Genomic DNA, 12,940 nt, shown 5'->3' with positions numbered 1-12,940 from the left:
CTTGTTACTTCTCTGCTATAGGGGTGACCGGTGAAGAACCTTTTTCTTTTCTCTAATTTTTCTCTTTTCACCTTTTCGAAGAACCTAGCAATACAATGATCGACTTTGGTCAGTAGCGTAGCATGCATGTTTTTTTTTTCAAAAAAAAAGTAGCATAGCATGCGTGTAAGGTAGTAGGTGCCAAGACGGGCTTCAAATGGGGCAGGGCGCTAAGCGCGACGCATGTTGAGTCCCGTCGCCGTGGTCCTGTCACGTGTAGTATCGCTTTTGTTTGGAGTTTGAGGTGAGGGAGGGCCGCCATCATTTCCCTTTTGCATTGGCTGGCTATCTCAAAGGGACTGTGTGATTCCTCCTGTACCTGTGTAATTTCTGTCGGCTTCTTTACCTGCTCGATAATGCAATCATGCCATGCTAGACTACATACTGCCCACCTGCAGTGACAAGCACAGTCTTGACGATCAGATTCACTGGTGAGAGTTGACTGCACCGGTGTCAAGTGTTGCCGTCAATCAGTAGCTGAACAGGAACAGCCAGCGGATGAAGCGAAGCAGAGGATGTGGCATGGCATCAAACACGGAGCAATCAATCTCCCTTTAGCTTTGGCTTGCACTTGCAGCCATACAGGAAGGGAAGTGGTTTTGCCGTGCAAATTTCCACGTCAGGAGATGGGGCCAATCTACTGCCAGGCTCGCTGTAATTTCTCGGCACCATTTGTTTGATGCAGCAGTCGCATCCTTTTCGCTCTCAGACTGATGCCTGTTTCTACTCGAGAACCCGTCGAGGAGATAGGCCAAGGATTGGAGGCATGAGGGAAAATGCCAAGAGATGATCATGGATGGGGCCGGAACGAGCGACAAAGGGACAAGGGACGACGTTCGGCCTTGTCACCTCTCTCGCCCGTGATCGATCGCAACGTCACTGGCCACTCGAGACCATCCGCTGCCATTTTGTTTGCACACAAGTTGCGTCGCTGCTGATCCGCTGCAGAAAACAAATCGCGGAGTTTTGGGCTTTTGGATAGTGAACTTTATTTGGTGGCCCAAGCAGCCCAGACATCATTGTCCACAAATAGCCCAAGCAGCCCCAGACTCTTGGCTTGTTTGGATGAAGCCCTCACCCAGGCAGCTGCTGCCAGGCAGCCATCCTGACCCAGGCTCACGAAATCGATGGCCTAGATGAGCTGCCTGGCCCAAGCAACTTTCTCAGGGCATCATCCAAATAAGCCCTCTCTGCTCCAAACCGGCCAGCAAACCCTGAATGTAGGCCCAAACAAACATCCACACGGATGTGCTTCTGCATAGTAGTTTTCATGACAAGACAAGGTGACCTTTTTTTCGCTGTTAGTGTGTGTTTAGTTGGTGAAAAAAATTAGGTTTTGGCACAGTAGCATGTTTCATTGTTACTTGACAAATAATATCTAATTATAGACTAATTATGCTTAAAAGATTCAGCTCGTAATAATCAGTTAGACTGTGTAATTAGTTATTTTTTTAACTGCATTTAATACTTCATGCATGTGTCCAAAAATTCGATGTGACGGATACTGTAGAAACTTTTTTTTTGAACTAAACACCCTCTTAATCTAACTATAAGTCTATAACTACCAACCAAATGTTAAAAAATCACAGAAAACACTCCGCAGCAGTCTTGTCATACAACAGCATAGCACTATTCATCAGTTCCAACTGCCTAGCTCAACAACTACCAAGTAGGCCAGCATGAAGATGAAGATACTGCAGCCAGCCGATGAGAAATTTACACGGTGCTACCACTGTTTCCCGGAACCTGGCACTTGTGCAGAATACATGCCACTGTCATCATAGCCCATAAGATATTCAAACGAAGCTGGGATCGGAGGAACTTCTGGGTAAACCACGCCTTCCAACATGCGAACGACCTGCCCCATGGATGGCCTGTGGTTCTCGTCATCCTGAATGCACCAGAAAGCAACTCTACAGGCAACTTCAAGCTCCTTCGCATTGGCATTTCCTTCCAGCCTCCCGTCCAGTAAGCACAAAACCTCTCCTTCATTAACCTGAGCAGCTGCATACGAAGGAAAGTAATTGTGGTTTCCGAATCTCATTTTCGTACTAGTCCTTCTCCCCGAAATTATCTCGAAGAGCACGATGCCGAAACTGTAAACATCTACTTTGAAAGTTACAGCCTGCCCAGATAGCCACTCAGGTGCAAGATAGCCAATTGTTCCTCGGAAGGTGGTCAAAGCAGTGCTATATTCTCGTTTAAGCAGTTTTGCCATGCCAAAATCTGCTATTTTGGGCAGAACTCCGCATCGAGCAGTACGTTTTCAGGTTTGATGTCGCAATGTATGATGCAGTCATTGCATTCTTCATGCAGGTAGGCGAGACCCTTGGCAATACCAACTGCTATTCTGTAACGAAGATTCCAACTCAATGCACTTGAGTTATCTGAAAATAGATGACTATCCAGAGAACCATTTACCATATACTCATAGACAAGTAACCTTCTGGTCCCTTCAGCACAAAACCCCAAAAGACGAACGAGGTTAGTTTGCTGAATCATCCGGATGGTCTGTACTTCTGTTCGGAATTGTTTCTCTCCGTATCCTGACTCCTGAGCACTTCAGATTCTTCACAGCCACAAACGTTGACCCTGCTATCATTCCCTTAAAAACACTTCCAAAACCACCTTCGCCGAGTTTGTAAGAGAAATTTCCTGTAGCTTTCTTGAGCTGTGCGTAAGAGTACACAATAAGAAAACCTTCTACTTTCATTTTTCTTGATGATAATCCCTTGTATAGCCAGAAAACCAATGATCCACTAGCAACAATAGCTACGAGTAAACAAACGACTAAAGCCACAACTTGTAGTTTGCACAGCCCCTTTTTCTCCCTGGAACCTAAACGAACATAAATACTGCTATATGGAGGATTATCAGCTAAACTCAAATTATGCAACTTGAACTGCCAAATCTTGCACCCAGAACTATAGGAATATGCAGTGCAATAGCAGCTGCTCAGGCACGCTGATTTGCATTCTTCACTACTTGTTGCAGGATCATCCCGAGCATACTCATCAGGGAGTCCCTGCAGATTGTCCACCAAAACAAATGTGTCGGTGGAAAAACCATATTCGCACCTCATTGGGTGAATGCTCAAGATCCCATTCATCTGCAAGTGTCGGTTTGAAACCGTCAATGCACCTGCATTTTCCTGCTTGAGTGCAAGCGCCACAAATTAATGGACTAATGCCGCAGCTGGAGGGAAAGCTCCATAAAGGTTGCCAAGCACCAAAAGTACCATTACCTAACCACCTTAACAAACTGACCTGCCCCAAGTCCAGTTTCAAGAACTCAATATCATCGGGGCTTTTTGGAACATTCAGTTGTATGTAATCTACACCTTCTTTGTAGGCAACCATTCAATCCGGAAATGTTCCATATGATGAGGCACCGCCAACGTGAATTGCAAATCCCCTCTTCCTTCTCTTGTCAATCCCGAGAGCACAACTATAAGGAGGATAGTCATTCGTGTTGGTCACGATGGAGGCTCCAGTGACTGTATCCGATGCAATCCATGCCCCAGGTTGCAGTGCATCACTCGTACGTTGGTAATCAAAACTCTGCCACATGACCACAGAAGGATTCATCTCATCTCTTACTACAAAATTTCCTGTGTCAAGTAGAATTGCAACAGATGCAGCTGATCCATTTCCTTCCGACGACCAGAGAACATCCTCATAGCCAACAATATTCAGAGTATATAGTTTGTCTTTAAGGAAACACAATGTTGCTCTATTAAAATAAGTAGGATACTGCACCAGCAGGAACACTGGACTTCTTTCAACCAAGTTCTTGTAACGTATGCCCAGGTTGTACGCCCCATAGGAAGCAAAGAACCCCAGTTCAAACATACTGGACTTTGATATCAGTGTTTCGCTTGTGGAGATACACTGGCCAGAATGAAGGGTGTCCTTCGCAGCAGCAGCAGCAGCAGCAGCAGCTTGGCTTGCTGCAAACAGTATGATGATGAAGAGTAATATTGTTCGAAAGTTGGAAGATATTGGATGTTTATGCTTCATCATCTTCATGGGAAAACATCATTCACAGATCAGGGCAAACACAAGGACAAGGAACTAAACTATAAAGATTAAATAAGTGATAGATTTGAAGCTGCTGCATTGAAAGTAACAAACCTGCACTACGATACATACCTCCAGTAGAAAAGTTTCATCCTTCGCCATGTCCCCATGGAAAGTTGGTTGGAAGGCATGCATTTCAGGCTTTCAGCTATGCTTGTAGAACTCCGTTTCTGGCTAGAGATGGAACGAGTGGCTTCTAGTAGAACTATACCAGTTTTTCCTGAAAACCAGTCTAAGCATACTATTCAAACTTGTTCGCAGACCACACAAGCACTCGTCAACTTTCTGTCTAGTGAACCACCTGTCTTGCCTTCGTCCAAGTTGTCTTTATGTGTGAGACTTGGTCCACTTTGGCTAGCAGCATTTGCTGATGGTTGAACTGCTGACTCCAATCAGTGTAGCATGGTGAGGAACGATGACCTGCTGACTCCAATCAGTATGCCAAATAATCATAATTTGTTGCCTCTACTGACCAAAAAGAGAAAGTGAGTTGAAGACCCATCTTACTGTTACTAATTCGAGGCTCCTTTGAAGCCTCCACCTGAAGCCACCTAGGATTCTAGGTAGACACTTTAAAAAAATAGAGAAATTCTATAAATTCTCACAAAAATCAGAAACATCCAGCCATCAATCCAACAACTCTAATTATAATAACCATTGGACATGTTATCTTTCCTAATAAATTATCCACCTCTGTCATTATTAAAATAACTAAAGTAACCCCCTAAACATGTATCTAAATTACCCACATCTGCCATTATAAAAAATCTAAAGTAACCCCCTAATCTTTGTGTAAATTACCCACCTATGCTATTATAAAATAATACAAATATCCCTCTAAATTTGCATATAAATTATCCAATTATGTCATTATTATTACAAGTTAAATTACTCATAAATCTGAATCTAAATTATATAATTATAATAATATATTAAAGTGCACCAATATAAAATTCTAAAATTACTATTTCTATCATTATTATTATATTATTATATTATTTATATTATTATTTATATAAAATACTACCCACGATATATGTCACCATATATTCATGCATGATGCAAGAGATAAGAATATCAATTTACAAACAAATAGTTCAACTAAACATATATTGAATACATATGGATGTGCACAAAATGAAATTTATTGTAACTAAATAATGATAAATATATATTTTAGACTATGTGTTAGAATATTTAATAGATGAAAAGGGCGTGAGATAGATCATTATAATTATTGACCTTATTTTTATATTAATTCTAATTAGCCCGTGCGGGAGCACATGTTGATAGACTAGTGTGTCTTAATCATTAGCTATGTTACCTGTTCCATACAAGGGGGAAAATACTTAAGGGGGACAACATATATAATTTTGTGTCAAAAATAAATAGAAATTTAAATCCATGCCGACTTCAACTGTAATCAATACCATAATACATATATACTTCCTCCGTTCCAAATCATAATTCTTTTGACTTTTTTAACCCCAATTTTGACCACTCATCTTATTCAAGTTTGACTATCACTTCTTTTATTGTGGCTTGCTTTATTAATAAAAGTTCTTTGAGAATAATTTAAGATTGACTATGTTTGCACAAATTTTTTGATAAGATGAATTGTCAAACTTGGGGTAAAAAATCAAACGAAATATAATTTGAAACGGTGGAAGTACTTCAAGTTTCGGAGTAATTCTAGGGGTCCGGATACGCTTCATATTCACAGGACCCACTGACAGGTAGGTCCCGAGAACAGTTGTTTATAGTACTGTAGCTAGACCTATTCATGGCAGCTGGGTCCCACAAGACCATCTACATTTTTTGTGTTATTTGTTAAAAAACAAAAACAATTTGGAGCCAAAAAGCGGTTTAACATGTTTTGATACACTGAGAGAATTCCAACCATTACCAGATAAGTCCCACGTACTGTTTATAATTTATTTATTTACAGAAAGTAACAACAAATTAAAAATAAATTTAACAATTACTACAAGCATGCATACCACGCTAATCTGACTAGTCAACATTCAATACAAAAGGGCCAAAAGTGAATACATATGTGACTTGTGAAATTTACACTTTAATTTTATCCTTAGCAGAGCAAAGATGGCTCCAGGGCGTTAGCATTCTTGTACTCCTGCTATCGACTAGCTACAGAAACTGTAAGAGGGTCACCTGCTATTTCTTACCATCTTCATTCTTTGGTAGCTTCATCATCAGTAGCTTGATTCAGTCTTGATGCCCACGGCAACGTCAAGTCCGTGACACTGATGACTATAATTACCATAACTCACAGAGTCACGCCTCTCATTTACATTTTCATTATCTGCACTTCTGCATAATGCTATGGTAAGGTGACAAGTAACCGGACAAATTTTTGCAACTTTCCATTGCATTTCCTGGTATAGACAAATACATTCCCCTACAAACTTATTCATAATGAGCTGGATGAAAATACTGCCAATATCTAGTAGGTCAATAAATTAGCGTAGTTGTCTAGCAACAGAAAAACTTTTACTCTATAATGGCAACCTTGGAGCATGAGCATGTGGGTTGCCATCCTAACAAATTTCCCCACTCTAACTAGAACTTTATCCTTCGTCAGAATATATACTGCCGTTCTCACCCTCCATTAGGTTCTGAAACGAAGATGGAATTGGAGGGATTTCAGTGTTCACAACGCCTTCCAACATGTGAACAACTTGTCCCATCGATGGCCTGTCGTTCTCCTCGTCCTGGATGCACCAACAGGCAACTCTGCAGGCGACATCTAGCTCCTTGACATTGGCATCTCCTTTCAGCCTACTATCCAGTAAGCACAGCACATTGTGAGGAATGTGGAGTACTCACTCCTGGTTGTGATGAGTGAATTGTCAACTGTGCGGTGTGATCGTGTGCTTGGTCTTTGGTTGCAGGTACACGGGCGTCGAGTGTCGACGGAGAGCTACCGTGGAGGTGCTGTGGCCGATGGACCGTGCGGTGGACGGCGGTGAAGGGCAGCCGGGACCGGAGCTCGGGCCGGGCGGCAGCTGTGGCGTCCACTCTTGGATCGAGGGTGCAAGTGCCGATGGATGGCGGGTTTCTTGGTTTGCGCCACAAAACCAAGTTGGCGGATGACGGTTGAAGACGCCAAGTCGTGGAGGCACGGGCGTCGGTCTCGGGACTGGCGGAGGAACGGGCGTCGACGGCGTCTAGGGCCTCGCTGCGGGCGAGGAGGTGACGGGCGTCGGGCGGCGTCTAGGGCCGTCAGAAGGCCGAGGCGGGAACGGCGTTCAGGGCCACGGCGTGGAGGCGGGAATCTTCTCGCGCGTGGAGTTTTGGTGGTTTTCTCAAAACCGACCACCTACCCGGGTTTCGCGGACCCTCCAAAAACCGCGGACCGGATCCTCATCCCACGGCAGCATCGCGGAGAAGACTTCGACTCGAAGAAAGAACATTGGCCGTCGGATGAGTCCTTGTATCTTTTTCCGGTTTTGCCCCTACGGGCCTTCTAGTTTAATTTCAGCTCATATGGGTAGTTTAGTCTTTAGCCAGGGAGGTTAGGAGATTAAAAGGGAGAGGAGGGCAGCAGCAAGGGTGGCGTTTTTTCTTTTCTGGAGACCTCTCCTCCCAGGCGCCCCTCCCTCTCTCTCTGTTCTTCCTCCCTCTCTTCGCTCGGGTAGAATTTCATCCATGGATTCTTGAGACTTTGTACTAAGATTGATCGGGAAAGGAGGCCCTCTCCTTCTTGTGCCCTCGGGGCTTTTGAATTTGAATCAATCTTGTACTTTGAATGTCTTTTGTGTGATGAATTTAGGTTCTCCCGTTTTGTTCTTTGTGCATGAGATTGAGGGCGGTTTCTAGATGATTTTGTGACTCCTTGGGTGCTTCTAATCCATCTAGCCTAGTGCTAAATTCCCCGGAATCACGAGTTCCTTCTATTGGAGATTTTCGCGTTCTTGAGAAAACCCCGTTCTTGCTCGGGAATTCCTCGATTCTTGCCAAACCATGGAGTGATTCGTCGATTCCTTTTTTGGGTATGTTCACAAGGTCTTTGTGATCGTGCTTGCAAAATTTGGTGAGGTTTGGACTTGTTTTGATCCTCCAATCGTCAAGTCTTGGATCGAACCGAGAGCAAAAACAGAGTTTCTGCGTCGGGTTGGATTTTTCCTATCACCGGTTGAACCGATGTTGCCAATGATTCAACCGGTGTTCAATTGGGGTTTTCAACCTAGGTTTTTGGTTGCACCGGTGCATTAGTATGTATGTGCATCGGATCAACCGGCGTTACCACGGTGCTTGCTGTTTTGCCCGTTCAACCGACGTGTAGAGTTTTCTTAACATCAGTTTAACCAGTGCTCAGCACTTTTCGATTTGGTGTTCCTCTAGACAACTGCACTGGTGCTCGTGAACGATCTCGTCGGTTCATCCGGTGTTCTATTTGTCCATTTTGGGGTCGCTCTGGACAACTGCACCGATGTTGCATTTGGAATTTGTCAGATCATCCGGTGTAGTATCTCTGGTTGAACCGACGGTGTTCAAACCTGAACGTCGGATCAACCGGTGATAGTTTTTCATTGCTGCCGGCTCTGACTCATCGGTTCAACCGACGTACTCAGACTCATATACGTCGGATCAACCAGTGAGTTATACCGTGTTGTTTCTTGTGTTGTTTTTCGTGCTTGCTTCCGCGATTGTTCTCGCTTGTTCCTAGGGCTGTTTTGTGTTGGTGTAGCTCATCCATAGCTACTCTACACTTCACCTAGGATTCTAGGGTTGGGTGTGTACTTGGGATCTTAAGCCGAGCTTCCAATTGCGATAATTTTTTATCGGCTCCCATTCACCCCCCCCCCCTCTGGTCGCCTTTATCGGTCCTTCACATTGCCTTCATTCACTTGAGCGGCTGCATAAAGAGGGAAATATCGATGGCTTCCGGTATCGATGGCTTCCGGTTTTCAATCTCTTCGTAGTCCTTCTTCCCGAGACTATTTCGAGAAGAACGATGCCAAAGCTATAAACATCTGCCTTTTTAGTAATAGGCTGTCCAGATATCCACTCTGGAGGGGCGCCCCGACGTCCTACCCCCTGCGCCGGAGGGCTTTCGTTCTGCAGCCACTTCGGACGACGTGCAACCAGTCATCGGTGAGCTCAAGGATGAGGATACTACTATTCGTCGTAGCTCCAGGTCTAAAGCTACATCGGATGTTCACACTCTGGATAAGTGTTGGCGCTCCTTAAGTACCCATTTTATCCCTTGTTTATCCTTGATAATGGCATGAATTTAATATCAAAATCACTAACCGTCCTAACCCCGGCCTAATTATTGGTCATTTTCACACTTGCACATATATTTTGGAGGAACTTCGTTTTTGCAGGTTTTTGGCCTATTTTGGAGCATGAAATGACGAGGCCCGTGATCGAGCGCTGACACGGGGAAAGACGAAGGCCAAAGCCCAAAGGGAGGACCAAAGTCCATGTTGATTCGAAGCCCATTCACGCACATCCATCCTCCAAGAGAGCCCAAAGGACCGAGCCCACAAAGAAGAGATCAAGATACTTCGGGATTAAGCAAAGCAAATGAAGATTTAAGGAAGGATTCCCTATCCTATCCTTTCCTCGAAGATATCTCCAAGATAACGACGTCCAAAGGGGTGCAATCGTGAAGGACATAAACTCTAGAAGATGCGAGGAGTCTACACGCAAAAGATGAGACCGAGGTGAGCCCGAAAGGGGGTAGGCCGGCCGGCCTAGGCCCATGGGGCCGGCCGGCCTAGCCCGTTTTCGAGGCGGTTCGGCCTCCCCTTCGACCGGTGGCTTCCTCGGCTTATAAATAGCTCGCACCTTATTCACCTCGTAGCATTAATCCACCCAGAACTCGACGAAAACCTAGGGCCAAGACCGGAGGAGGTTGACGGCCGCCGCGAGTCTTCGAGGGTACCTAGGAGATGGCTTAGGCCACCCCTAGCCGCCATGGCCTCCCTGCGAGGTTGTGCCATGGTGGAGTTCGGGAGTCACTCCCAACATTCGTCGGGGTATGTACACACACGATGGTGATATCAATCTACTCTTTATTCTAGTTGTCTCGACTTTGGTCTACTTCAATGCATGCTTTCTTTCTCATATGTGATTCATACATATGTTCATAGTAAGATTAGATCTATTCGTGGTGATTAGTCTATATCTTGCGGATACGTTGAGGTAGCGTGTTTTAGCTAGTTGGTTGATTACCCCGGTGTGGTGACAGCATGGCGGAGGGAAAAGCCCTAGCGATGACATGATGTGGAATAGGATCGATGGCGAGTATCATGGGAGTCGTGGTGCGGCCACTAAGAGGAGAGCTTCGAGTAAGAGTATTTGGTGGGCGTTTGGGGTAAAGCTTTGGGAAACCTTAGGCATTAACACGCACCTCGCACCGGAGACCATGGGAAAGTAGGCCGCTTGCGAGCCGCCTTTCTGAGAGATGATTTCGTGTACCTTTAGTTGAGATGCAATCTATGTTTTGATCACCTTTTGACTAGAACTGTACCTAGAGACAATAGGCCCTAGCTCCTTTGTTGTGTTATCTCATCTACGGTTGTGGGTGTGATGAACACTTATGCTTCATTCATATCTATCAAGTGTTCAGTTTATATGCAATCTTCGCTTCATGTTTATGATAGGTTCGATAGATTAGATGGTAAACCCTAGTCGGTTTGCTTCCGATCCACGGATTGATAAACCTTGGGGGAGTACTCTAAGGGAAAAGCTACCACGATCCGTGCGCTTGCGGTACGTAAATTGGGGCTCTAAGGAGTGTCAACAAGCTTTTCTGGCGCCATTGCCGGGGATCGGCAACTCGAACCCTAGGGTGATCTATCTAGTTTTTTGGACTAACCCTAATTTTTATTATTGCATATATCCTTGTTTTCTTGTTTGTGTCCTTGAAAGCAGGTGGAAAAAGTTAGACACCAAACTTGGACTTCGAGAAGTCCATAATCCACATCGACAAATTTCAACAATCGGCAACAAGATGATCGTGGAGCCTCAACATGGAACATCGACAACGTCTACATCGACATGACGGCAACAACATCAAGATTCATTCTTTAGTGGTAGGTGCTAACTTTTGTTAGTGGCCCAGCATCCGCTATCGAGTCCCCACTCCTCAAAGCAAAAGATGATAAATAAGGTACGCCGCCATATCAATTGATTTTAAAGACTAATGTTTTTGGGAAGAATTGTTTGTTCAAGCAATAGGTATGAAGCATGACCGCGAAGAAAATCGTGCGATCATCATCATCTATGAAGTGTTACTGTTGTGATGAGTTTTTCGTCCAAGATCAGAGAAGTAACATGAGCAAATAATAGATTATTTTGAAGCTCCATCAAGTCTTCTTTCTAATGGATCAAGAACCATCAACTTTGGAGATCGGTGTGAAGAGTTATGGTAAAATCTTTCAACGCTGCGCGTTCTGAAATCCCTCTGGACAGATTGCAGCGCCGTAATAAAACGAGCATAACTTCTTTATCCGGAGTCTAATTGGTGTGAATAACCACTTGTTGGAAAGATAATTTGATGCACCTTTCAATGGAGGAGAATTTTGGTACATGTTCTGCACTGGATGAAGGGGAATTCAACGAGGACATAAGCAGTAGCAACCGACGAAGAAGGTGATGATGATGTCAAAGGATGATTGGAAGGCTGTGTACACAAAAGATGATGATTTGAAGTTGACCAAAGCTGGAGGCAACAAGATTAGAAGAACCACGACACCACCTATCTTCTCCAGTGGGATGCTCGATATACTTCTAATCGAGTGATGCTATGAAGGAAGGAAACCGTTCGGATCATCAACACGAAGCACAGGAGCATCTTCGATCCCGACACCTTAGGCAAAGCAAGAACCATGGAGACAGACCATTGGAGCCATGATACTCGCTGGTGAATCAATGGTGATGACCTTGAAGCCAAGGACGCATGACACTACGCTCCAAAGACCACATGATCGAGATCATTGACATCTTCGGGCGAATTCACAAGAAGATATTGTTCTCATCAATGTCCAGCCCGACCTCAGAAGCAAAGAGCAGCATATTTTTGGGTATTCAAAAGCTCCACGAAGTTCCCGTTCCAACTAATCAAGAACCAAGTCAATCAGAGATTCCTACAAGCAGGTATGGCCAAAATATTGAAGGTTGTGCACTCTGAAAATTTCTGGACAGCACGCAGCGCCAAAAGTGAAACGGGCATAACTCTCTCGTTTGGATTCGGTTTAAGATGAATGACCACTCGTTGGAAAGGTAATTTCATAAACATTTCAATAGATTTATATTTTGGGTATATGTTATGTTGAGTATACAGGAGAGATTCCACAAAGAAGAGGCAGGAGCAATGCGATGAGAACAAGATAGAGAAGATGACGATGACAACAATGAAGGGGAGCTTGGGCGATGCTTTCATCAAGCGTACGTGATAAAATTCAGAGGCTTGGAGCAGAGGAAGAACCCCAATGATATTGGGAAATGAAGACACAAGCGGTCGACTTTCGACAAATGAAGATATTGCAAGCAAACCACGATGGATTACAAGAGGCGACATCAAGCTGCATGGACACTTCGGATTCTCGCATGAAGGACCATGGCTTCACATCAATGAGAAGGTATGTGAGAAAGTCATGCTCTATGACTTTAAATGAAGCGCTTAGCGGGAGGCAACCTATTCATTTTATTTATATATATTAATATGACCGTCTACATTGCACTCTTTAATCGGAAAATCAAGTAACATTGTACCGTTGCTCTAACAAAAACCACAACTTCATGTTGTTCATTCTAAATGTTATTGAGGGAGCACTTTGTTATTTGAT

At 44.2% G+C, this 12,940-nt stretch overlaps 1 pseudogene; it reads right to left on the bottom strand.

Moving 5' to 3' along the window:
* Window positions 1-1,517: 1,517 nt before the first annotated feature.
* LOC120676950 lies at window positions 1,518-4,414 on the bottom strand (annotated as a pseudogene).
* Between the last annotated feature and the right edge of the window lie 8,526 nt (window positions 4,415-12,940).

Source organism: Panicum virgatum, chromosome 5N (genome assembly GCF_016808335.1).
Source record: "Panicum virgatum strain AP13 chromosome 5N, P.virgatum_v5, whole genome shotgun sequence".
NCBI classification, from domain to species: Eukaryota; Viridiplantae; Streptophyta; class Magnoliopsida; order Poales; family Poaceae; genus Panicum; species Panicum virgatum.
This window is presented reverse-complemented; position numbering and strand designations above follow the sequence as displayed.